The 26,906-nt window shown below is 39.4% G+C and overlaps 2 pseudogenes; both read left to right on the top strand.

Moving 5' to 3' along the window:
- Window positions 1-26,906, top strand: part of LOC122906938 — a 127,749-nt pseudogene that overhangs the window by 49,160 nt on the left and 51,683 nt on the right.
- LOC122906931 lies at window positions 18,121-20,751 on the top strand (annotated as a pseudogene).

Below are 26,906 nucleotides of genomic sequence, written 5' to 3'. Positions count from 1 at the left end.
TCTCTTGTCCTTTCCTTTTGACATGTTGACTATGAAATGTTTGAGCGTAGGTCTTGTTGATTTATTGTACGAGTTTATTGAGCTTCTTGAATTCTAAGATTAATTCTTTTTGTTGTTGTATCTGGAGAGTTTCTAGCCATTATTTCTTAAGATATTCCTTCTGCTCCTTCCTCTCTCTCCTCTCCCTCTCTTTCTCCCACGTTTCCCTGCCACTCCCTCCTTCTCTCTTTTTCTGGGACTCCCATTTTACATGGTGGGGATGTTGGATGGTGTCCCTCAGGTGTCTGAGGCTCTGTTAATTTCTCCTCATTCCTTTTGCTGTTTCCTTCTCATGCTGGATAGTTTCAATTGACCTGTATTCAGTTCATTGTCTTCAAGTTAACTGATTCTTTCTTCTGTAAAGAATAAATATATTATTATATTCATATTTATATTATTATAGTTATATTATATAAATAATAAAGATATTATTCAGACTAGAGAAGTTTTTCATTTTAGTTATACTTTTCAACATCAGAATTTCTCTTTGATGTAAAATAATAGGGGTGCCTGGCTGGCTCAGTCAGTACAGCATGTGACTCTAGATCTCTGGGTTGTGAGTTTGAGCCCCGCACTGGGTGTAGATCATTACTTAAAAGTAAAATGTTTTACAAATAAAAGGAATAATAATTTATATCTCCTTATTGTTATTCTCTATTTGATGAGACATCATTTGCATACTTTCCCATAGTTCTTAGACATGATTTCTTTCAGTTCTTTCAACTTATTTATTATAGGTGATTTAAAATCTTTGTCTAATAAATCCAGCTTTTGGTTTTCCTCAAGGACAGTTTCTGTTAACTGCTATTTTTCCTGTTTATAGGCTATGCTTTTTTGTTTGATTTTGATCTCTCTCTCTCTCTCTTTTTTTTTTTGTCAAAACTGGATATTTATGATAATTTGTCTATTCTAGAAACCAGATGCCCTTCTCACCTGGATTTGTTATTGTTACTTGGGTTGTTGTTGTTGCTATCTGTGTTTTAAGTGATTTTTCTGTAAAGTCTGTTCTTTGTTGTGTGGGCACTGAAGTCTCTGTTCTATTGCCTTAGCAGTCAGCAAATGATTGATGGGAGGTTGAACTAAGAAGTCTCTCAACCTTTGCTGAGGGGTTCTGTATATTTGTTGGGGCATTCCCTTAGTGCTCCACCAGGCAGTTTACAATCCTCCCTTAGCCTTAGCCTTCACTTTCTGCTTGCACAGAGTCTCAAAGTCAGCCAGAAATGAGAGCTCAGAGCCTTCTCAAGTCTTTCACGGTCATGCACTAAGCTCTTTGCATGTACATGAGCCTCTAGAATCCCAGGAATGTGTTGAAGTTCTTCAGGGTTCCATGTGGATATCTTAATTCTTCAATTTTCCCTTTAATTTTTGTTTGTTTGATCAGTCTCTCATTAGCCCCAAGCGTTAAAGTTCCCTCCAACAGCTTCAGTGCTAACTAATTGTCTCTGATTTTCTTTAGTAAGTGCTCAAAAGTAACAGTTTGCACAGAGGCAGCTCTTGAGTCATGAAATAAAATGCCTTGAAAATGGAATCGTTTGGTGAGATGCTAGATAGGCAAATATTGACAGTCCTTTAGGTATGGACATTTCACGGAATTCTAAACCTACCCCAATCCTATATATATTGATAGGCTGCTAGTTTATCCAGCTACCAAAGTGGTGAGGCTCTTTGTTTTCATTGCTACTCCAGAACCTGATAGGGGAATGGGATTAAGAGAAAAATGAGATAACTAACTGAAGTTAATTTGCAGAATTGGGAAAAAGATGATTTTGACAGTTTTGCCATTGTTACTATTGCTTTTATTCCACCATTCCAAATAGTAAGCTATACTTTTTAAAAGACAAATGCCATATGATTCCACTTATATGTAGAATGTAAAAAACAAATGAATAAACAAACAAAAAGCAGAATCAGACCTATAAATACAGCAAACAAACTGATGGTGGCCAGAAGGGAAGTGCTGGGGGTGGGGCAGGGATGAACAAACAAGGAGCGTGCGAAATACAGGCTTCCAGTTATGGAATGAATAAGTCATGGGAATAAAAGTTACAGTGTAGGAAATATAATCAATGATATTGTAATAGCAATGTATGGGGACAGATAGTAGCTATACTTGTGGTATGGAAAGCATAATGTATACAGTTGTTGAATTACTATGCTATTTTCACCTGAAACTAATGTAATGTGTATTCACTATAGTGAAATTAAAAAAATTAAAAAGTAATTCAAATAGTAGAAATAGAACAAAAGAGTGTTGTAAATAAGGTTTCTACCCTAAACACCTCGAACCTGGATCCCAAACAGAATATTTTTTTAAAGACTGTGTATTTATTTATTAGAAAGAGACAGCAAGAGAGTTAACACAAGTAGAGGGAATGAGAGAGAGAGAGAAGCAGAGAAGCAGGCTTCCTGCTGAGCAGGGAGCCCAATGCAGGGTTTGATCCCAGGCCCCGGTATCATGACCTAAGCCGAAGGCAGATGCTTAGCGACTGAGCCACCCTGGTACTCCCAGAATATTAACTAGTGTTAACAGTTACTGTGTGTCTTTCATAAATACATGCCTAGAGAAGCATGTATATATATAGTCAAAAGATCTGTTATTTCCTTTTATACATACAGAAATATACTCTGTACTCTATTATTCACCATTTTTTTAAAACTTGGTAATTTACCTTAGATGTTGCTACATAGAGCTATTTCAGTTTGTTGTTGTGGTTGTTTGGTATTCTAAGATGAATAGTCCATTATTTACACATTTTCTGGTAACAGATACTTGGATTGGTCTACTATTTTGTTATTTCAAACAATGATGGGATGAACACCATTGCATTTACATCTCTTTGACCATGTGTGCTATTACTGAAGGATAAGTTCCTAACTATGAAATGTAAGGTGTGTTTGTTTTCAGATATTGATGGATGTTGGAAAATTGCCTCCAATGATGTTTCATCAGTTTATACTTCTGTTTCTGGTAAAGGAGAATGCTGTTCTCCTCATTGCCACATTGGATTATCAAGTACATTTTGCCAATTTCAAAGATGAGAATTTCTCCTTATTGTTTTACTTTTCTTCTCTTATAATACCTTTTCACATATTTCATATATTCATATATTTGTGAGTCTCCTTCGCCTCACACACAGCACCTCTTTTCATATCCTTCTCTCATTTTTTTATTGAGTTTTAATTTGTAATGCTCTTTGAGAGTTAGAGTCGTTGGACTTTTGGTCTGTTTTACATATTACAAATATTCTTTTCTCTAGCTGATTATCGGTCACATGGTGTGGTTTACAGTACTTTTTTCTTTGTTAATTTTTTTTTAAGTAGTCAGATTTTCCAGTCTTCTTCCTATCTGTATGTCCTGCTTAGAAGGGCATTTGTCTCTTCTCAGTTTATAAAAATTTCATCTCTTATTTCTTCCAGGAACTTATTGTTCCATTGAGTTATTTATTTGGGTGGCTTATTGTTTGTGAGTGCTAACCAGGTGTCCCTACATCATTCCTCTCTGATTTAAAATGCCACTCTTCTCAGGTACTAAATTCTTTGATGTAGAGAGAATATTTCTGGACTCTCTATTCTTTTCCATTGATTTCTTTGCCAATTTGTCCTTGCTGTAGTGCCAACATTTTAATGGGTATTTTTCCGTATGACCTTTAGAATCAGCTTGTCTATTTCTATTTCCCTCTTGAGGAAAAATTTACGTTGTTAGTTTTGTTAAAATTACATTAAAACGGGTGCCTGGGTGGCTCAGTAGTTTAAAGCCTCTGCCTTCGGCTCAGGTCATGATCCCATGGTCCTGGGATTGAGCCCCACATCGGGCTCTCTGCTCAGCCGGGAGCTTGCTTCCCTTCCTCTCTCTCTGCCTGCTTCTCTGCCTAATTGTGATCTCTGTCAAATAAATAAATAAATAAATCTTTTTAAAAATTACATTAAAACAGGAATCACAGATTTTTGCTCCTATCAGAATCTTGTGAAAAACTTTCTAAAACATAGTTTGTGGGGCCTCACCTTCAGAATTTCTAATTCACTGAGTCTGAGTTGAGGCTTGGAATTGGTGTATCTAAAAATTCAAAGGGTGATGTTGATGCTGCTGGTCTGGGACACCTCTACTTTTGTGAAGTGAAAGTGTATTCATTTTAAGATAGTTGTTATCCTTCCAATATTCATTCTAACAGCAAGGTATGTTATTCCATTTATGTTCTATTTTCTTAGTAGAGTTTCAGTGTTTTCTTTATATTGATACAACTTACTGTTTTAAATTTATTCCTCTGCAGTTTCGGTTTTGTTGCATTGTAATAAAGGTTAGTTTAGGGGCACCTGGGTGGCTCAGTGGGTTAAAGCCTCTGCCTTCGGCTCAGGTCATGATCCCAGGGTCCTGGGATCGAGCCCCGCATCGGGCTCTCTGCTCCGCAGGGAGCCTGCTTCCTCCTCTCTCTCTGCCTGCCTCTCTGCCTGCTTGTGATCTCTGTCTGTCAAATAAATAAATAAAATCTTTAAAAAAAAAAAAAAAGAAAATGTTACTAAAACTTTTTCCACTCGTGGCTTAAAAAATGTTTCCTTCATGTGATTCTAGGGCTGGAAAAATTAGTTGGAATAATTAGTTTTTCTAAAGTATAGAAAAAACTCTGAAAACTTGCAGGCTTCACTAACATGTATGAGGAATTACTAATATCAAAGATGGGTTACATTCAGATAGCTTGAATTTTGGTTATATATGTAAATTTAGAGACCAAAGGACATTCCTAGGAAGGGTGAAAATGTAAATTGCAGAGGCAAACGGTGAAGGGATGAATGAAGACTAACGAAAAGATACTTTAACTTTTATAGAAAGTAAGCACCTTTCCGGACCATAGCATATGCCCCTATGTTTTATTGCCTAGACTGAGGATTTCTGAAGACTACTTTTAAGATATGCAAGATAGGGGCGCCTGGGTGGCTCGGTGGGTTAAGCCGCTGCCTTCGGCTCAGGTCATGATCTCGGGGTCCTGGGATTGAGTCCCGCATCGGGCTCTCTGCTCAGCAGGAAGCCTGCTTCCTCCTCTCTCTCTCTCTCTCTGGCTGCCTCTCTGCCCACTTGTAATCTCCTCTGTCAAATAAATAAATAAAATCTTAAAAAAAAAATAAAAGATCTGCAAGAAAATTTTAAAAATTCAGCCTAAATATTTCTGCAAATAGTATAATCCAAATTAGTATTTCCCAATCAGCCTAGTATCTTTTTCCCTCTCCTTCTATTGGTAAAAAAAATAAAATAAAAAGAAATGGAGAACACATGTTGTCCATCCTGTTCTCCAATAGTAGGAACATACTATGCTATAGGTGAGAATTTTCTTATTTACTGTGGTATGCAGAATACGAGTTCCCCAAAGATGCCTATGTTCTGATCTCCAGAACCTGTGAGTATGTTACCTTACACAACAAAGGGGAATTAACGTTACAGATAGGGTCAAAGTTGCTAATCAGCTAACCTTAAAAGAGGGAGAGTATTCTAGATTATACAGGTGGGCCCAGTGTAATTACAGGGGTTCTTTAAGATTTTATTTATTTATTTAAAATTTAAAAAATTTTTTTTAAAGATTTTATTTATTTGACAGAGATCACAAGTAGGCAGAGAGGCAGGCAGAGAGAGAGAGAGAGGAGGAAGCAGGCTCCCCGCAGAGCAGAGAGCCCGATGCCGGGCTCGATCCCAGGACTCTGGGATCATGACCTGAGCCGAAGGTAGAGGCTTTAACCCACTGAGCCACCCAGGCGCCCCTTTATTTATTTATTTGACAGACAGAAATCACAAGTAGGCAGAGAGGCAGATAGAGAGAGAGGGGGAAGCAGGCTCCCTACTGAGCAGAAAGCCTGATGCAGGCCTTGATCCCAGGACCCTGAGATCATGACCTGAGCCGAAGGCAGAAGCTTTAAACCACTGAGCCACCCAGGTGCCCAATTACAGGGGTTCTTAAAAGAGCAAGAGGAGTGCAGGAAAGAAGGTGAAATATATTTCATGTGATCAAGACTCATTCTGCTCTTGTGGCTTTAAAAATGGAGGAAAGGAACCATAAGCCAAGGAAGATGTGCCATCTCAAGAATCTGGAAAAGGAAGGTTCCCCCAAAGAGCCCATAGAAAGGAATGCAGCTGTGCCCAGCCTTAACTCAGTGAGACCTATACAAGGTTACTTGACCCTATACAATAACAGGGTAATAAAAAGCGTTGTTTTAAACTATAAATTTATGGTAATTTGGTAACAAATAGGAAATTAATGCAATTATGAAACTATTATGACAGAGTACTCACTGATGCTTCCTCTTTTTTTCTTAAATTATTAGCATTTGTCCAAATATCTGAAAGGTTAACTTTCTTTCCCCCAATTAACAGCAAAATTGTTGGAAGTTGAATATCTCAGAGTTCATTTAGGGCAATACTTATCCGGAAATCTGGTCTATCTGCAAAGTGACTGAGGACCTCATTGGCATATCACCCTGGAAAACAGCTGAGTCAGCATTAAGATTAAGAGCTTTGGAGTTGGAGGCTCAGAGACCTAAAACCTCTGCTAGGACTGAATATGTGACGTTGGATAAGTTATTTACTCTCTCCTCTTTTTCCCCATACTAGAACTTAAATCATAAGGTTATGGTGAGGATTACGTGAGAGGATATATGTATAGCACTTAGCATGGTTCTAGCCCATAGGCAAAAAAAATCATAAAATGAAGATACAGATTCTCAAAAAAAAAAAAAAATTCGTAGTGCCTTTCATCCTAAAAGCAAAAAAATCTAAACAGCTCAACTGTTCCCAAAGGCATAAATACAACAATTGACATTCATAATGGCATTCATAAATTATCCAGTATAAGGTTTCTTAACAATTCTTTTAAAGATCTTTAAAATATGTGAATGTTGGTGTTTAAAGTGGCAAGATTTTTGTACCTCAAAAATTTATTCATGTGGAATTTACATCAAGAGTGTCATATGAACAAAACATTTATAAGGTATATTTTTACTAGGACTCAAACCTTAGCTCCTCCACTTTTTGTTCTTCTATAACATATGAGACACTTCATCTTACTTACCCTACTTTTCTTCTATAAAATTTGGATAATAGAAGAGCTACTTGGTAATGTGGTTGGGAAGATTAGCGATAGTACATTTGAATCACCCCCTTGAATACACGATTGTTCAGTAAGTGGTGGTTATTCGTCATTGTTATTTTGTGATCCTCTAAAACTGCATTGACTGAAGTCAGTAGTGACCTAATTATGAAATACTCTGGGTCTTTCTCTTCCTTTATTATAGTTTGTCTTACACTGGATACTACTGAACCTCTTAAAATTCTCTCCTTTCTCCTTTTCTGGTGGTGTTCTTACCCTTTTTTTTTTCCAGGTTTTTTTTTTAAATTTTTTTATTTATTTGACAGACAGAGATCACAACTAGGCAGAGAGGCAGGCAGAGAGAGAGGAAGGAAAGCAGGCTCTCCGCTGAGCAGAGAGTCCAATACGGGGCTCGATCCCAGGACCCTGAGATCATGACCTGAGCCGAAGGCAGAGGCTTTAACCCACTGAGCCACCCAGGCGCCCCTTTTGCTTATTCTTCTTCCTTTGCCCAAACCTTAAATATTGGTGTTTCCCAATTTCTATAGCTTTTCAAATTTTTCTTTTTCCCGTGCACATTGTTTATGAGTATGATAATGCTTCTTATACTCGCTGAAACCTTTTCCCTGAACACCAGTTGTATTGCTCAGAGACCTCTTTCTTTTTTAAAGTGAGAGAAAGGAATGCATCTTATTTACGAGTTTGCTTCATTTATAGCCTTAAGTATTTATATGGTATGTGGGTATGCATTTGTATTGTGACTTTAATCCAAAAACATTAATTAGATGGGTCTTTTCCAAATCTTTAATCTCTTCTAATCTGTTGGTGCCATTCTTCTGCATGTCACTGTCCAGTTTTTTCCAACACCATTTTTTGAAGACAGTGTCTTTTTTCCATTGGATATTTTTTCCTGCTTTGTTGAAGATTAGTTGACCTTACCCTTGTGGGTCCATTTCTGGTTTCTCTTTTCTGTTCCTTTGATCTATATGTCTGTTCTGTGCCAATACCATACTGTCTTAATGACTGCAGATTTGTAATAGAGATTGAAGTCTGGAATTGTGATGCCTCCAGCATTTCTTTTCTTTTTCTACATCACTTTAGTTATTTAGAGTTTTGTCTGGTTCCATACAAATTTTATAGTTGTTCGTTCTAGCTCTATGAAAAATGCTGGTGTTATTTTTGATAGGGATTGCATTGAATATGTAGATTGCTTTGGGTGGAATAGACCATTTAACAATATTATTTTTTCTTCCAATCCATGACATGGAATGTTTTTCCATTCCTTTGTGCCTTCTTCTGTTTCTTTTATATGTGTTCTATAGCTTTCAGAGTATAGAACTTTTATTTCTCTGGTTAGGTTTATTTCTAGGTATCTTGTGGTCTTTGGTGTAATTGTAAATGGGATTGATTCCTTGATCTCTCTTTCTGCTGTTTTATTATAATTGGTGTATAGAAATGCAGCAGATTTCTGAATGTCCATTTTATATCCTGTGACTTTGCTGAATTCATGGATCAGTTCTAGCAATTTGTTGGTGGAATCTTTCAGGTTTTCTACATAAAGTATCATGTTGTCTGAGAAGAGTGAAAGTTTGTCTTCTTCTGGGCTAATTTGGATGTTTTTTATTTCTTTTTGTTGTCTGATTGCTGAGGCTAGGATTTTCAGGACTGTGTTGAACAATAACAGTAAGAGTGGACATCCCTATCATGTTCCTGACCTTAGGGGTAAAGCTCTCAGTTTTCCCCATTGAAGATCATATTAGCTCTTAGTCTTTTGTATACAGCCTTTATGATGTTGAGGTATGTTCTTCTATCCCTACATTCTTTTAGTATATGTGCTGCCGAAGCGAGCACTTCTATCCCTACATTCTTGAGGGTTTTCTTCGAGGAGGATGCTGTATTTTTTTCAAATGCTTTTCTGCATCTGTTGAGAGGATCATATGATTCTTATCCTCTTATTAATGTGGGGTATCGTGTTGATTGACCTGCGGAAATTGAACCACCCCTGTAGCCCAGGAATAAATTGCACTTGATCTTGGTGAATAATCCTTTTAATTTACTGTTGAAATTGATTGACTAGAATCTTGTTGAGAATCTTTGCACATGATCATTGGCGATATTGGTCTGTAATTCTTTTTAATGAGGTGTTTGTCTGGTTTTGCAATCAAGATGATGCTGGCCTCATAGAATGACTTTGGAAGTTTTCCTTCCTTTTCTACTTTTTTAAACAGCTTCAGAGGAATAGGTATTAATTCTTCTTTAAATGTTTGGTAGAATTCCACTGGGAAGTCATCCAGCCCTGGACCTTGTGTTTTGGGTTATTTTTGATGATTGATTTAATTTCTTTGCTGGTTATGGGTCTGTTCAGATCTTCTATTCCTTCCTCTTTCAGTTTTGGTAGTTTATATATTTCCAGGACCTTACCCTTTTCTTCCAGATTTTTGGCATATAATTGCTTATAAGATTCTCCTATAATTATTTGAATTTCTTCATTAATGGTTGTGGTCTCTCTTGTTTCATTTGTGATTTTATTTATTAGTGTCCTTTCTCTTTTCTTTTTGGTAAGTCTGGCCTAGGGATTTAACAATTGTGTTAATTCTTTCAAAGAACCAGCTCCTACTTTCATTGATGTGTCCTACTTTTTTTTTTTATACTAATATATCATTTATTTCTGCTCTAATCATAGTTATTTCCCTTCTTCTGCTGATTCTGGGCTGTATTTGCTGTTCTTTTTCCTGCTTCTTTAGGTGTAAGTTAAGGTTGTGTATTTGAGACTTTTCTTCTTGAGAAGGCTTATATTGCTATAAAATTCCTTATAACTGCATTTGCTGCATCCCAAAAGTTTTGGACTGTTGTGTTTTCATTTTCTTTTGCTTCCAATTATTTTTTTTATTTCTTTAATTTCCTGCTTAACCCATTCATTCTTTAGTAGGATGTTCTTTTACCTCCATGTATTTGTGGTCCTTCTAAATTTTTTCTTGTCGTTGACTTCAAGTTTCATAGCACTGTGGTCTGAAAATATGTATGGTATGATCTCAGTCTTCTTGTGCTTGTTGAGGCCTGATTTGCGATCCAGTATGTGATCTCTTCTGGAGAATGTTCCATGTGCACTCAAAAAGAATATGTATTCTGCTGCTTTAGGATGAAATGCTCTGAATATGTCCCTTAAGTCCATCTGGTCCTGTGTGTCATTCAGTCATTATTTCCTTGTTGATCTCCTTAAGATGATCTGTCCATTGGTGTGAGTGAGGTGTCAAAGGCCCCTCCTACTATCATATTATTATCAATGAGTTTCTTTAAATTTGCTACTAATTGATTTATGTATTTGGCTGCTCCCAAGTTGGAGGTATAAATATTTGTAACTGTTAGAGCTTGTTGGATAGACCTCTTTATTATAATACAGTACTCTTCTTCATCTCTTACTACAGTCTTTGGTTTAAAATCTAGTTTTTCTGATGTAAGTATGGCTATTCCAGCTTTCTTTTGATGTCCACTAGCATGATTCATTACCATGGTGTCCATTAGCCTGGTCCTCCACCCCCTCACTTTCAGTCTGGAGGGGTCATTTGTTTTAAAATGAGTCTCTTGTAAGCAGCATCTTGGTGGGTTTTGTTTTTTTTTCTTTTTTAATCCATTCTGAATCCGTGTGTATTTTGATTAGAGCTTTGAGCCTATTTACATTCAGAGTAATTATTGATAGATATGAATTTAGTGCCATTGTATTACTTGTAAAATTGCTGTTCCTGTAGATTGTCTGTGTTCCTTTTAAAAATGGTTTAAAAAAGTTCCTGTCACTTTGGGTATCTATTTCTGCTCTAAGAATCCCTTTTAGTATTACTTGCAGAGCTGGTTTAGTGTTCATGAACTCCTTTAGTTTGTGCTTATCTTGGAAACTCTTTATCTTTCCCTCCATTCTTAATGGCAGCTTTGCTGCTTGGCTGTGTGATTTTTCCCATTCAGCGTGTTGAATATATCATGCTGCTTATTTCTGGCCTGCTACGTTTTTGTGGACAGGTCTGCAGCTAACCTTATGTGTCCACCCTTGTAGGTTAAGGACCTTTTGCCTCTAGCTACTTTCAGAATTCTCACTTTATCTTTTTTGTTTTGTGAGTTTCACTCTAATATATCTTGGTGTTGACCTGTTCTTTTTGGGTTTTGAGGGGAGTTCTCTGTGACTCTTGGACATAAATGCCTGTTTCCTTCCCCAGATGAGGGAAACTGTCAGTTATAATTTGTTCAAATAAACTTTCTGCCCCATTTTCACACTTTTATTCTTCTGAGACTCCTGTGATACAGATAATATTGCACATTGTTGAATCACTAAATTCCCTAAGTTTGTATTCATGATGTTTTCTATCCCTCTTTTTTTCAGCTTCATTATTTTCCATAATTTTAACTCTGTATCACCTATTTGGTTCTCTGCTTCTTCCATCCTCATTGTGATTACATCCAGTTGGTTCTGCATCTCAGCTATAGCATTTTTATTTCAGCATGACTAGTTTTATCTCTGCAGTGAGGATTTCTCTGGTGTCTTCTGTGCTGCTTTCAAGCCCAGCTAGTATTCTTATGACTGACATTCTAAATTCTTGTTCAGATCTATTGCTTATATCTGTTTTGAGAAATCCCTGGCTGTGATTTCTTCTGCTCTTTCTTTTAGGGAGAATCCCTCTGTCTTGTCATTATGTCTAGGTTTCTGTCTTTTGCATGTCATGAAAGAATGTTATGTTTCCTGCTCCTGAGAGTAATACTATATTAAGAAGGGGTCACTCACTGTCCAGGGTCTTGCACTTCAAGAAGTGTTTCTGTTGTATGCTGTGTGCTCTCTGATGTTGTGTTTCGGCTGCCCTTTTCCACAGGTCCGTTTACTCAGACTTCCTCTTTGCTTGCAGTGGGAGGTGGTTGAACCTTTGACTAGGTGTGCTTTGATTTGTTTGTTAAGATAAGCCTAATTAAAAAAAAAAAACTTAAAAATCAGAAAAGGGCTGATCTAAGAAAAGAGAAAAGGAAAAGGAAGAAAAAACAGACAGACAAACAACTATAACCCTGATTCCAAATAATAAGAAGGAAGGAAGGAAAAGGGGGGGAAACAAAAAAAAGGCTGATCCTACAAAGGAAAAAAGAAACAAACCAACACATGAACAGAAAACTATAAGCCTAATGCCAAAGGAAGAAGAAAATAAAGAATAAAGAAATAAAAGAATTCTTAAGAAAAGAAACCCTGGTCCTATTTCCACCAGAACTGAAGCTGATGCTTTAGAGCCCTCTGTGATTAGTAGACCTGGTCCATGTGGGGCAGCCTATGTTGTTCTGAGGGAGAGGCCCCTTGTGCTAGTTTACAGTCAGACCTGCCTTAGGAAACATGCCCCTGCTGGGTGCACAAGGGCAGGGTGTGGTGTAAGGGACTCGAGCCTCCCCTGAAGGTGCTGTTTCTCTCTTAAGTCCAACCATGGTGGTGGTGGGGAAATGTGTGGAAGATCATATCACCCCACCCTCTCAACCTGGGGGACAACTCACAGCTGCTACTGCTTAGGAGGCCCTGATGAAAAAGTGAACAACTTCTTCTCCTGTGTTCCAGGCTTTCATCATATCACTGCACCTCAATGGCCCTGTGCCTGGCCATCTGCACACCCTATGCCACAGTTATGTGTTTTATCTTGGTCCCATGGCCAGTACTGAAAACTCCAGCAAGGTGTGGACCTGCTTCTCTCCCTAGGAGGAGAGGCTTGCAGCTTGCCCAGCACCATTCTGTCCCATCAAAGCAGTCACACAGAGTGGAGTCTGTTGTGCCCCACAGTGGAAAGCTGTGACCCGCATATCTGCCCTCTACACATGCTTCTGTCCCCTGCTGCTAAACAGCCACTCAGTGGCTCCTAGGGGGCCTTTTGTCCTCAGAAAAGCAAAATCCCTCTTCCACATGTACTCCAGGAGGGGGAGTGATTTCTCTCAGTGCCATTCAGGGGATCCCCTCACCCCAGCATATTGCGGGAACCCTACATGCTGTTCTTTCTCCTGCCCTCTCCCTCTCTCCCTGGCTTCACTCTAAATAAATGGCCCCTCCCTTTCCCAGCACCACAGCTTTTCTCTCCCCTAGTTCATAGCTCCAAACCTCACATGTGCCACTTTCTCTCCCTCCAGTTACGCAGATTATTTTCTTACTCCTCGAATCTATTTCCTAGTTGTTCAAAATGATTTGATGTTGAGCTACTCTGTTTGAGGGATAAAGCAACCCCAGGGTCCCGCTGCTACTCTTCCAATTTTATCTTTCTTCTCAGTGACTCTTCTAATTGAGCATATTTAAAAGTGCACATAATCATTTTCTGCATACTTTTTCCCCACTCTGTACCGATGTTGATGCTACTGTTAATTCACTTGTTCAATCATTAATTAAACATATATTGAATGCCTACTATGTTCTAGGCCCTGAGTGTACAGTAGTGAAGTGAACAAATTAACAAATATTTACCCCTCAGGGAACATATCTGTAGTGGAAAAGACAAAGCAAATAAATATGTTGTGTCTGATATAAATTCTGTGGGGAAAAATAGAGGAGGGAAGAGAACTAAGGAGAGCCAAGATGTGGACAGGGTTATAATTCTAAGTGGGATGCTTAGGGAAGTCATCACGATACAGTTACCATTTGACCTGAGGAGGTGAGGGAGCAAGCCATGGGGACATTTGGGTAATATTTTTCCAGGATGAAGAAACAGCAGTTGCACATTGTGAAGCAAGAGTATGTCTCGCATTTTGGGAAAACTGAGGTAGGAGCAATAGGAGAGAGGTCAGAGAGAGCGAGTTTATAGGCAACCATGGTTGTGTTGTCCTACCTATTTTCTTAAAATTAGTAACTACCCTTCACTACTTAATCTTTTTCCTTTTTTTCTTCCCTCTTTAACTCTGGTAAGTCACCAAGTTTTATTGATCCTAACCCTCTTCAGTTCAGACCTTTATCATTGGTCACCCAATTGATCTATTGCTAGCTGCACACCTCATATTCAGCACCCATTCAAGAGCTATTTTTCAAACAATGTCTGTATTGCAGGCCCTGCACTAGGTATTGTAGATACACAGGCCATCAAGCTTGCCCTTAGAAAATTCACAGTATCTGGAGACAAAATCAACAGGCAGTTGGTCACGTGACAGTGAAGTAAGTGCTTTGAGAAGGGAAGTACAAGCAGACTAAGTACCACATGGTAGATGGATAGCTGCCATTTATGAGGGTTAGTGCAAGCTTTCCAACAGAAATTATCTTCCTGTTAAGCTCTAAAAGATAAGTTGAAGTGTTAGACCCTCAAAATGAAAAGAAAGAATTTCCAAGCAAAGGGACCACTTGTACAAATGCCCAGAAAAGAGAACCGAATGTGGTTTAGTGTTACCAGATAGAGGACAGAAGAGGATGACTCAAAATCAAGCTGGCGAAATACAAAGGAGCCAGATCGTGTATGATATCTAGAGGCCCTTTTAGGGTGTTTGGTTAATCCATCTGTTACCAAAATCATCAGTTTCAAACTTGAATATAGTACATAGTTTATCTCCGAGAACTGAAACCCACCAATGATTCCTTACTGGCTTTATGCTGAATTCAAACTGTAACAGGCACACGTGAGGTTCTTTAATCTGCCTTTGCCTCTTCAGCCTCAGGTCCCACAGGCCCCACTCTTACTTTATACACCAGCAGTGCGGGACAGCTTATAATTCCATGCCAGGAGGGAGAAGTCTCCAGGACCTACCAAATGCTTGGAATGCTCTTTGGCCCTTCCCAATCTCATGCATTCATTTTTATCTCTCAAAAATAATCTCAGAGGTCATCGGGTTTTTTAAAATATTTATTAATTTGAGTTAGAGTGAGTGAGCCTGAGCAGAAGGGGCAGAAGGAGAGGGAAAGAAAAACTCAAGCAGACTCTTCACTTAGTGCAGAGTCTGACACAGGACTTCATCTGTCAACCCCAAGACCATGAGCTGACCTGAAAACAGGAGGTAGGTGTTCAACTGACTGTGCCATCCAGGTGCCCCTCAGAAGTCATCTTCTATAAGAATCTTCCCCAGAAAATTCAAATGAAGTTAATCCTTTACTCTTCTATGCTACCACCCCACTTCTGTGTGATCTTTTCATTGGATTCGCCTTAATCTGTAACAGGTTGATTATATATTAAACTTCTCCACTGGTTTGAGCTCTTTGAGGGTCTCTGGGTTTGGTTTTGTCTGTGTATCCTTAGCCTGACAGTTAGCCACACTTAATAAGGCTCGGTTAATTTACACTAAAGAACAATGAGAATTATCTATAGGAAAGAATGAACACGAATTTATAGCTCATTTAAGTCACACAATTGTGATAGAGCTCGGCACATCTTAGCAAAGGAATCACAGACTTTTTAAAATTCTTAAATTCAGTTTAGTTAGCATATACTGTATTACTATTTTTGGGAGTAGAATTTAGTGATTCATCAGTTGCATATAACCCCCGTGCTCATTTTATCAGGTTATGTCCTTAATGCCAATCACCCTATTACCCCTTCCCCCCACCAACCTGCCATCCAGCAACCTTCAGTTTGTTTTCTAGAGTTCAGCATTTCTTATGGTTTGCCTCCTTCTCCATTTTCATCTTGTTTTATTTTTCCTTCCCTTCCCTTATGTTAATCTGTTTTGTTTCTTAGATTGCACATATGAGTGAAATCATATAGTATTTGTCTTTCTCTGACTTATTTCACTTAGGCTAATACACTGTAGTTCCATCCATTGCAAAAGACAAGATTTCATTCTTTTTGATGGCTGAGTGATATTCCATATAACACATGCACACACACATAACAAATCTTTATCCATTCATCTGTTGATGGACATCTGGGCTCTTTCCATATTTTGGCTATTGTAGGTATTGCTGCTACAAACACTGGGGTTCAGGTGCTCCTTCAAACCACCATGTTTGTATCCTTTGGTTAAATACCTAGTAGTGCAATTTCTGGGTCATAGGGTAACTCTCTTTTTAAATTTTTGAGGAACCTCTATACTGTTTTCTGGAGTAGCTCTACCAGTTTGCATTCCCACCAACACTGTAAGAAGGTTCCCTTTCTCTGCATCCTCACCAACATTTGTTGTTTCCTAAGTTGTTTATTTTAGCTATTCTGACTGGTGTGAGGTGGTATCTTGAGGTGGTCTTGATTTCTATTTCCCCGTTGATGAGAAATGAGCATTTTTTCATGTGTCTGTTGGCCATTTGTATGTCTTCTTTGGAGAAACATTCATGTCTTCTGCCCATTTCTTGACTGGAATTTTTGTTTGTTGGGTTTGACTTTGGTAGGTTCTTTATAGATTTTGGATACTAGCCCTTTATTTGATATGTCATTTGCAAATACCTTCTTCCATTCCATAGATTTCCTTTTAGTTTTGTTGACTATATCCTTTGCCATGCAAAAGCTTTTTATCTTGATGAAGTCCTAGTAGTTCATTTTTGCTTTTGTTTCTCTTGCCTTTGGAGATGTGCCAATCATCCAGAGTTTTGTCTTCTCTTAGTCTCTCAGTTCTCTCATCTGCTAAATGAGGATGATAATACCTGTACCCTAAGATTTCAGTGGTGATGAGATTTGGAACATATATGACATAAACTAGAAATTAGTTAGATGTTCATGATCCGGTGAGATTTTTATGAGGTGGAAAAATTTTATTTTATCCCTCTCAGACCTGTAATCACTGTGATCACATTATTATAGATTGTCCCATTCACTAGTAATATGAGTCTAGGTATTATGGATTGATTCTGAGCATCTGACTTATGAAGACATAACTAATGCTGTCTTTGTACTGTGCTCATGCTGTGTTCTTCTGGAGAGGAGGGCTTATTCCTTGAGCCTCCATGTTGCCTTTATGCGAGTGGCCATCATCCATGACAAAAGGAAGACAGTTTCCCAGCCTCCAAACAAGGAACCTAGAAAATATTTTCTTATAAAAACTGTGCTATGAATTGGATTAATTCATTATTAAGGTTTCCCCAAAAGCTATTTTGTTTTTAACATAAACAGTTGTGCATTTTTAAACATACAAATGTATTCACCATATTTTTTATTGAAAATTGGTCTTTTTATCAAGGGTATCCAGACTACTTTATCATCCTCCCCATGTTGGCCTTTATTCTGAGCTAACATTTTGAAGACTGAAACTTCCTTCAGTCTGTTCCATGTCCACACCAAAAATTTCTGTACCCAGAGGACTTGTAATGAAGTAGTATTACATTGATGCTTAAAAACTTTGTATGGACTGATGAACTTTTCTCATATTATTTATATGTAGTTTTGGGGAAAGAGGAAAACAATAAAACCGGTAGAAGTGTAAAAGACTTTCTATTAGAGTACTGGGTAATTTTCAAAAAGATTCATGTTCACTTCCCCTCTTTCAGCATTTGCTTGATTTTAGAAGGTATGACTTTTAGAAAATAGGTCTCTCTGATGGGGCACCTGGGTGGCTCAGTGGGTTAAGCCACTGCCTTTAGCTCAGGTTATGATCTCAGGGTCCTGGGATCAAGTCCTGCATCAGGCTCTCTGCTCAGCAGGGAGCCTTCTTCCTCCTCTATCTCTCTGCCTGCCTCTCTGCCTACTTGTGATCTCTCTATGTCAAATAAATAAATAAAATCTTAAAAAAAGAAAATAGGTCTCTCTTTGAGATTGATGGTTGCTGTAAATTTTTAAAATTGTAGTAACTCAGATATATTTCATGTTAATGAAATTGGTAAGAATAGTCTAAGGCAGCATTCTTAATATATACCTATATACAAACATCTTTTCTTAACTGTCCTTAGTAAAAAAATGAATTAGGCCTGGTGGGGCCAGCGCCCTGCAGCGCAGGCCAAGTGGAAGGGGGGCGCCGGCGGGGACCTGGGCGCCCGGATGCAGGGGGAGCCGAGAACCATAGCCCCGGAGCCTGGTTGGAGTGGGGACTGGGGATACCGACATGGCTTTTGCTGCTCGGGGCGGGCCGCCGCCTCCCTCCTCTCCCGCCGAGCGGGGCTGCTCCGCCTCGCTCGCACCCAAAGTGGAATGAAGAATTTTATTTTAGAGTAAACCCGTCTAATCACAGACTCCTGTCTGAAGTATTTGATGAAAACAGATTGCCACGGGACGACTTCCTGGGACAGGTGGACATACCTCTCAGTCATCTCCCGACAGAAGATCCGACCATGGAGCGACCCTATACGTTTAAGGATTTTCTCCTTAGACCAAGAAGTCATAAATCTCGAGTTAAGGGATTTTTACGATTGAGAATGGCCTATCTGCCGAGAAACGGAGGTCAGGATGAGGAAGACAGTGAGCAGAGGGATGACATGGAGCATGGCTGGGAGGTGGTGGACTCCAAGGACTCGGCCTCTCAGCACCAGGAGGAGCTCCCTCCCCCGCCACTGCCCCCCCGGCTGGGAAGAGCAGCTGGACAATCTCGGTGGGACCTACTACGTCAACCACAACCACCGGACCCCTCAGCGGCACCGACCAAGCTGATGGACGTGTCCTCCGAGTCGGACAGCGACACATCAGGCAGATCAACCAGGAGGCCGCGCCCCGGGCTTCCGTTCCCGCAGGCACATCAGCGAGGACCTGGAGCCGAGCCGGCGAGGGTGGAGAGGCCCAGAGACTTGGGAGGCCATTTCCGAAGAAGTGACCATCACTGGAGACTCCCTCAGTCTGTCACGGCCCCCACCGCCGTCCTCTCCGGGGTCCCGGACCAGCCCTCAGGAGCTGTCTGAGGAACTGAGCAGAAGGCTTCAGATCACTCCAGACTCCAAAGGGGAGCAGTTTGGTTCTTTGATTCGGAGAGAGCCGTCCTCAAGGTTGCGGTCCTGCAGTGTCCTCGGCCACCTACCACCGCCATCAGTGGCCTATGCGCACACCACACCGGGCCTACCTTCAGGCTGGGAAGAAAGGAAAGATGCTAAGGGACGCACATACTGTGTCAGTCATAACAATCGAGCCACAACTTGGACTCGACCCATCGTGCAGCTCGCGGAAGACGGTGCGTCGGGATCCGCCACAAACAGTAACAACCACCGAATCGAGCCTCAGATCCGCCGGCCCCGAAGCCTCAGCTCGCCCAACGCAACCTTATCCGCCCCGCTGGAGGGCGCCAAGGACTCGCCCATATGCCGGGCTGTGAAAGATCCCCTTTCCAACCCACAGTCCCCACAGCCATCACCCTACAACTCCCCCAAACCACAACACAGAGTCACACAGAGCTTCCTGCCGCCGGGCTGGGAAAGGAGGATCGCGCCCAACGGCCGGCCCTTCTTCATTGACCACAACACAAAGACTGCAACGTGGGAAGATCCACGCCTGAAATTTCCAGTACACATGCGGTCAAAGGCATCTTTAAACCCCAATGACCTCGGCCCTCTTCCTCCTGGTTGGGAAGAAAGAACTCACTTGGATGGCCGAACATTTTATATCGACCACAATAGCAAAATGACTCAGTGGGAAGACCCAAGACTGCAGAATCCAGCGATTACGGGTCCGGCTGTTCTTACTCCAGAGAATTTAAGCAGAAATATGACTATTTCGGAAGAAATTAAAGAAACCTGCTGATATTCCAAATAGGTTTGAAATGAAACTTCACAGAAATAACATCTTCGAAGAGTCCTACCGGAGAATTATGTCCGTGAAAAGACCAGATGTTCTGAAAGCTAGACTGTGGATCGAATTTGAACCGGAGAAAGGTCTTGACTTTGGGGGTGTGGCCCGAGAGTGGTTCTTCCTACTGTCCAAAGAGATGTTCAACCCCTACTATGGGCTTTTTGAGTACTCTGCCACGGACAACTACACGCTTCAGATCAATCCCAACTCTGGCCTCTGTAACGAAGACCATTTGTCCTACTTCACTGTTATCGGAAGAGTTGCTGGTCTGGCAGTATTGCACGGGAATCTTCTAGATGGTTTCTTCATTAGACCATTTTACAAAATGATGTTGGGCAAGCAGATAACGCTGAATGACATGGAGTCTGTGGATAGTGAATACTACAACTCTTTGAAATGGATCTTGGAAAATGATCCTACTGAACTGGACCTCATGTTCTGTATTGATGAAGAAAACTTGGGACAGACCTACCAAGTGGATCTGAAGCCCAATGGGTCAGAAATAATGGTGACAAATGAAAACAAGAGGGAATATATTGACTTGGTCATCCAGTGGAGGTTTGTGAACGGGGTCCAGAAGCAGATGAACGCCTTCCTGGAGGGGTTCACAGAACTGCTTCCTATTGATTTGATTAAAATTTTTGATGAAAATGAGCTGGAGCTGCTGATGTGCGGCCTCGGCGACGTGGACGTCAACGACTGGAGACGACACTCTATTTACAAGAACGGCTACTGCCCAAATCACCCTGTCATTCAGTGGTTCTGGAAGGCCGTGCTGCTCATGGACGCCGAGAAGCGGATGCGGTTACTGCAGTTCGTCACGGGGACGTCCCGAGTGCCTGTGGAAGGCTTCGCCGAACTTTATGGTTCCAATGGTCCTCAGCTGTTTACAGTAGAGCAATGGGGGAGTCCTGAAAAACCGCCCAGAGCTCACACATGCTTTAATCGCCTTGACTTACCTCCATATGAAACCTTTGAAGATTTACAGGAGAAGCTTCTCATGGCTGTGGAAAACCGCTCAAGGATTTGAGGGGGTGGATTAAGTGCCCCCCACTTGCTCCCCAGCCTCAGGGTGGCTGTTGGTCCAGCAAGTCCTGCTTGCACTTTTGCATTTGCCTAACAACAGACTTTGCAGAGACCAGGCAGAAAGAGCAGCCACGGGCATGGCTCCTGAGCCGAGCCTTCGCGAGCCTTCGCCTGTGACTTGCCCAGGTTCGGACTTGGGAGCCCGGTCCCAGGTCACGTTCCTGCATTTTCCACCACGAATTATCAACTGGTTGATGTGTACACTAATTACATTTCAGGAGGACTTAATTCTATTTATGCTGTGCCTCTGTCGGCAAAGCCCTTAATAAATATTTTACATACTTTAAAAAAAATGAATTAAAACTAGAGATGTACAGATTTGAAATATGTTCATGTTGGGATGTGGTGCAATGCTTATAATATTTCCTACAAATATTACTTATATGAAAATGTGTTGTGGAGCTCAAATGAAAAGCTCTGCAAATTTGAAAAGTTAATATTTCCAAAATTATTTGTGTTAAGGACATCTGAGAGGTAATGATGAGACCTGGATCCTAGCCTTTTTATCACTGACTATGACCTCTGGCAAGTCAACCTTTTAGCTCTGTTTTCTCTTCTTAAAAATGAAGGAAAGTACTAAGTTTCCTTGCGCTATAAATTTCTGTTATTGTTACTAAATCTTGATATGAGAATTAGTCATGCTATACATAAAATTGTTTTACTCAAGAATTATTAACAGCATGAAATTTAATATTATAAATTGGTCTTTTAAAAAATAAAAATTTGGGTTTTTTTCCTAAATATTTGCTGCTTTATACACTATATTTCTTTAACAGACTTATCTTTCTGATAAGGAAATATTCTTCTTCTTCTTCTTTTTTTTTTTGAAAATATTCTTCTTAGGTAAATCTCTTACTCTTCATATTTCCTGTTGCCTCTCCCTCTGCCTACCTCCCACCCACCGCAAGCACCTTTCCCATGCATACACACTGAAAGTAATCACAGAGAACCCACAGAGTAATAGCAGAGGTACCCAGACAAATTCCAGGCACTACTCTCTGCAGTAGAAATAGACCAATACAAACCATAAGTGACTCTTAATCTCACGAAACAAACTGTGGGTTGCTGGGTAGAGGGGGGTTGGGAGAAGGGGGGTAGGGTTATAGACATTGGGAAGGGTATGTGCTTTTGGGTAAATTGGAAGGGGTTGTGAACCATGAGAGACTATGGACTCTGAAAAACAATCTGAGGGGTTTGAAGTGGCGGAGGGGTGGGAGGTTGGGGTACCAGGTGGTGGGTATTATAGAGGGCACGGCTTGCATGGAGCACTGGGTGTGGTGAAAAAATAATGAATACTGTTTTTCTGAAAATAAATAAATTGGAAAAAAAAAGAAATAGACCAATACTTGGCAACTGTGTTGTGAAACTATAATTCAGAGGAAATAAATACGTGCATAATTGTCTCAAATAGTATGATTTATAGCCTTGCACAGTTTAGGGGAGAAATGGCATTTCTTCACTTACACACACACACACATTTTACACCTTTTTTCTCTATTCTCTGTAAAAAATAATGAACAAATTAGTTCCACATCTACAAATATTAGTTTTGGATACAGATACATAGTTTACATACACTTAGCTTTTTCACCATGTTTAGCTTTCAGAAGATTATCACTCTTGAATAAACCCACATTAGTGGGCAGTAAGTGACCAAAAGTGCCCTTAGCCCATAGGGCTCAAGTCTTAGCCTTCTAGTCTGTTTTTGCAGTCCAGAGACTGCAAGTGCTAATCCAGTTTACAGAGTCAAGATCCAGAAATAATAATCCATCAGACTTGCATTTCATTAACCAAAGGAGTTTTGGAATTATGGTGAAGCCAGGACCTGGACCTGAGCTCTCCTAGTTGCCACCTATCACCTGACCTTGAGAAACAAAATTGCTATGGCACACTCCAAAGTAAAGACCTTGAGAATCTAGTCAGACAAATACTGAGAGGAACCAGAAAAGCTTTAAAGATGAGAAAGAATTAAATCAGAAAAATTATACTTAGGTTGGAGAAGCATTTCTTGGAGAAAGTGCTTGTGGATTCTCCAAATGACTTTAATCCATAGTTCATTTATTTTATAGCATGTACCTTCAAGTTGCAATAGGAATGTACCCATTTACTAGTAAATAGTTTGATTATTTGAGATGATGTTTCACATCTCTTGTTCTGGTGGGTGTTTGTCCTTGCTGTGGTTAGGTACATTATAGGGATCATAAGGATACTTTTATTTTTTTCTTTAATTTCTGGTTTATTAATTCTCTCATCAAAAATCTGCACAATCACCACAGATAAAGTCACTGCCAAGTGTTTCTCCTTCTGTTGTTGAATCTCCAGTTCACTTTTTGCCAGCACCAACATTGGCTTTGTCGTTCCCCTGAGTTTCTACATTCTGTTCTTGCACTACTTTCACTGTTTTCATGAGGTCTTTTTCTTCTCATACATCCTCTGTCTTGCAACTCAATTTTTGGGTTCATTTTTCTTTGCATTATCCAAGTAATCCTAAGTCATACCAAAGTCAGTTGTCTTGGCACCACTGAAATGGGTTTTGAATCCAAATACAAAGATGACATCTCTTGTGGTCTTACACATTTGGGCTAGTTTTTCCCAAACTTTTGTCTCCTGTACTGCTGCCTTTCTGGAGTGAAGAACATCAATGACCATTTGTTTCCACTGAGATAGTCTGATGGTGTGAACTTCCTGGTCCAGATAGTTATTGTGTCATTCATGATAGTTAAACAATCTTCAAGACCCAAGGAGGAAACAAAGATTATTTCTTCAAAGAGTTAAATCATGGGCTGGAATTATTTCTTGAGCTTGTTTCCTAGTATCTCAGTAACCAGCCTCCTGTTTTGTTAGCATTTTGAGTTGAGAAGTTATACACTATACACTATAAGAAAGTGTACACCCAGAGAGGTAAGCAGAATAGTGAAATTGTGGCAAATGGGCTATTTATATTCCTTACAGGACATAAAATGCAGAAGTTAAAATCTAGGGCCTAATGAATGGGGAGTCTAATGAGGTACTCTTCCTACATAAAGCCAGGGACATAAAAAAATACAACCAACCCAAACCATAGAATACATCAGAAAATTTGCATTGACATTGAGAAATTGCCTGTCTTGGATATATTACAACCACAAAAAGTTAATAGATGGATTTGCAACCTATATTCTTTTTTTTTTTTAAGGATTTTTTCTTTATTTATCTGACAGAGATCACAAGTAGGCAGAGAGGCAGGCAGTGACAGAGGAGGAAGCAGGCTCCCTACAGAGCAGAGAGCCCAATGCGGGGCTCGATCCCAGGACCCCAGGATCATGACCTGACCCACTGAGCCACCCAGTCTCCCCTTGCGACCTATATTCTTACTAGCCAAAAAACTTCTCCCAAATGTCAAGCTGTGCATCTAATTGAAAGTGCTTGAAATTAGTAGTGCCTAAGAATTTTATTACAGCAAATACAAATTCTTTTAATTGGACTGTCTCTCTATGATAGGTTTCAAATAATACTCAAAGTTAGTTGTCAAAAGAAAACAATTCATCACAACAACAACAACAAAACTAGTACACGAGGAAACAATTCTCAAGAGATCATTGGCAGTTACAACCTGATGGCAATAAAAGATTTTATAATTATCAGGCTTTGTTTATAAAGCAAGTGTTTTATTTCAAGAAATTAAAGACCCTTAAAACATCTGCAGTGTATGGGAAAACGATTTTTGAATGATATAGGAAATATGAAGAAGAACCAAATATAAGTTCTACAACTGAAATACAAAAATTGGAGTGGCAAGCTCATTGGGTGAGTTTAACAGATTAGAAAATTAGAAAACAAATTAGAAAACTGGAAGTTACTCAAAGAAGATTATCCACAAAGAAAAGGAATACAGAGAGACAAAAAGATTATATGAAAAGAGGTTAAGAAAAATGAAGGAAAGAATTAAAAAATCTAAAGCAAACTTGATCATAGTTTCCCAAGAATAAGAGAGAAGGAGAGTGACTCTGGCAAAGATAATATCTGAAGAGATAATGCCTCAATTTCTTTTTCAGAATGCATGATAACACCAATCCACAGAATAAAGCAACCAGCGAATTCCAAGTATATTAAAAAGAAATCCAACTCTAGACACAGGCGAGTGAACTACGGGCTCACTATGGTGAATTCATTATGGCAACACCAAGGACAAAAATGGGGATTTTTAAAGCATCCAGAATAGAAGTACAAATTACCTCCAGCAGATCAACAATTAAACTTCCGATAGACTTCTTATCAGCAATAGAAGCCATGTAACATTGCAATGGTATCTTCCATATACAGAAAGAAACAACTGACAATCTCAAGTACTTTTCCCAGGGGCACCTGGCTGGCTCAGTCAGTGCGGCATAGGACACCTGGTCTCAGGGTTGTAAGTTTGAGCCCCATGCTAGGTGTAGAGTTTACCTGGAAAAAAAACTTTCAAAAAATGAATATAAATAATAAATAAATAAAATACTTCTCCCAGGAAAAAAATATCTTCCAGAAAATAAGAGTAGGAAGGCAAATTCATTTTTCCAACAAACAAACAAACAAACAGATTGAGTTTGCCATGATCCATACTAAAGCAAATTCTAAATTTATACTTTAGAATAAGGAAAATGATCACAGATGGAAGATCTAAGCTACAAAGGAAATGAAGTTTTTTTTAATGTAAAGAAATGAAAAAAAGGAAATAAACACTGACTGCATAAAACAATAATAATCAAGTTTTATAAAATTGAAAAGCAATTTAAATATATGAGTGAGGACTGAAATAAAGTATCTTAGGATCCTTGCATCATCTTGGTAGAAATTAGGAATGCTAGTTAACTTTAGTCTTAAAAAGTTTTGTGTAGGGATGCCTGGGCGGCTCAGTCAGTTAGAGCATCTGATTTTTTATTTTAGCTCAGGTTATGATCCTGGGTTGTGAGATCAATCCTGCTTAAGATTCTCTCTCTCCCATTTCCTCTGCCCCTTCCCACATATCCCCACCCTGCTCTCTCCTTCTCTCTCTCTTTCTCAAAAAAGAAAAGAAAAGAAAAGAAAAACACTCTTTATATTTTTTAATATAAAAAATATAGTTTTAGTTTATTTAGTTCCAATTTAATAGAAGATGAATGTAATTGTATTTGCCACAGCATAAAAATAATGTCAGATGTCAGTGAACAAATTTAACAAAATATGTGTAAGATATTTATAGAGAATGTTAAAAAAACTTCAAAAATGGATGGATGAAAAGATATATTGGGGTAGATCTATCTCAATTTCTCTCTCTCCCCCTGCCAACACACACACACACACACACACGAAGACCTAACTAAATGGAAGGATGCACTATATTCATGGAATAGAAAACTCAATTTTAAAATATTTCAATTCTTTCCAAACTAATCTATCTATAAATTCAATGTATTCCCAATCACTATCCTAACAGGTTGGTGTGTGTATATATTTTGTGGGTGCAGGGAAGTTGTCAGTATGTATGTGTAATGAGCTGATTCTACAACCTATATGGTGATGTAAAGGGCCAAGAATAATTCTGAGGAAGAACAAGAAGGCAAGACTTTCCCAAATTATAGTATTTAAGGTGGCACGTTGCAAGAATAGGCAAACAGAATGAGAGTCCAGAAATAAAACCACATATATGTAGCTACCTGGTTTATGAAAAAATGTGATATTACAGATCAGTATGGAGAAACTCTCTTTTCAATACATGGGGCTGAGAAAATTTGCTGTCTATATGGGTCAAAAGATGAAATTTGATCCTGACCCCACACTATGCATTCCTATGTTGATTAAAGACCCAAATGTGAAAGGCAGCATTACAGGATTCAGTCCACAGGAGGCAGCAATGCCCTCCTCAACACTAGAGAAAGTGCTGCATTAAGAGGAATTGTGAGGCCTGCGCTTAGATATGTCTTATGGAGGACGAATGCTAGCCTAAAGGGCCACTGGGTGTTTCATCAAGGCAGTGCAGTGGTGAGAATTGTGTTTTAGGAGAGCAAATCTGGTGGTTGCTTATGGGATGAATTTTACTGGAAGACATCACAAGTAGGAAAACCATTTGCAGGAGTAATGTAACAATCTCTGAATAAAGACCCACATTATGGTG

This window comes from Neovison vison, chromosome 5, assembly GCF_020171115.1.
Source record: "Neovison vison isolate M4711 chromosome 5, ASM_NN_V1, whole genome shotgun sequence".
In the NCBI taxonomy this organism is placed as follows: Eukaryota; Metazoa; Chordata; class Mammalia; order Carnivora; family Mustelidae; genus Neogale; species Neogale vison.
The sequence above is the reverse complement of the archived record's forward strand: the minus strand, read 5'-3'. Positions and strand labels throughout refer to the sequence as shown.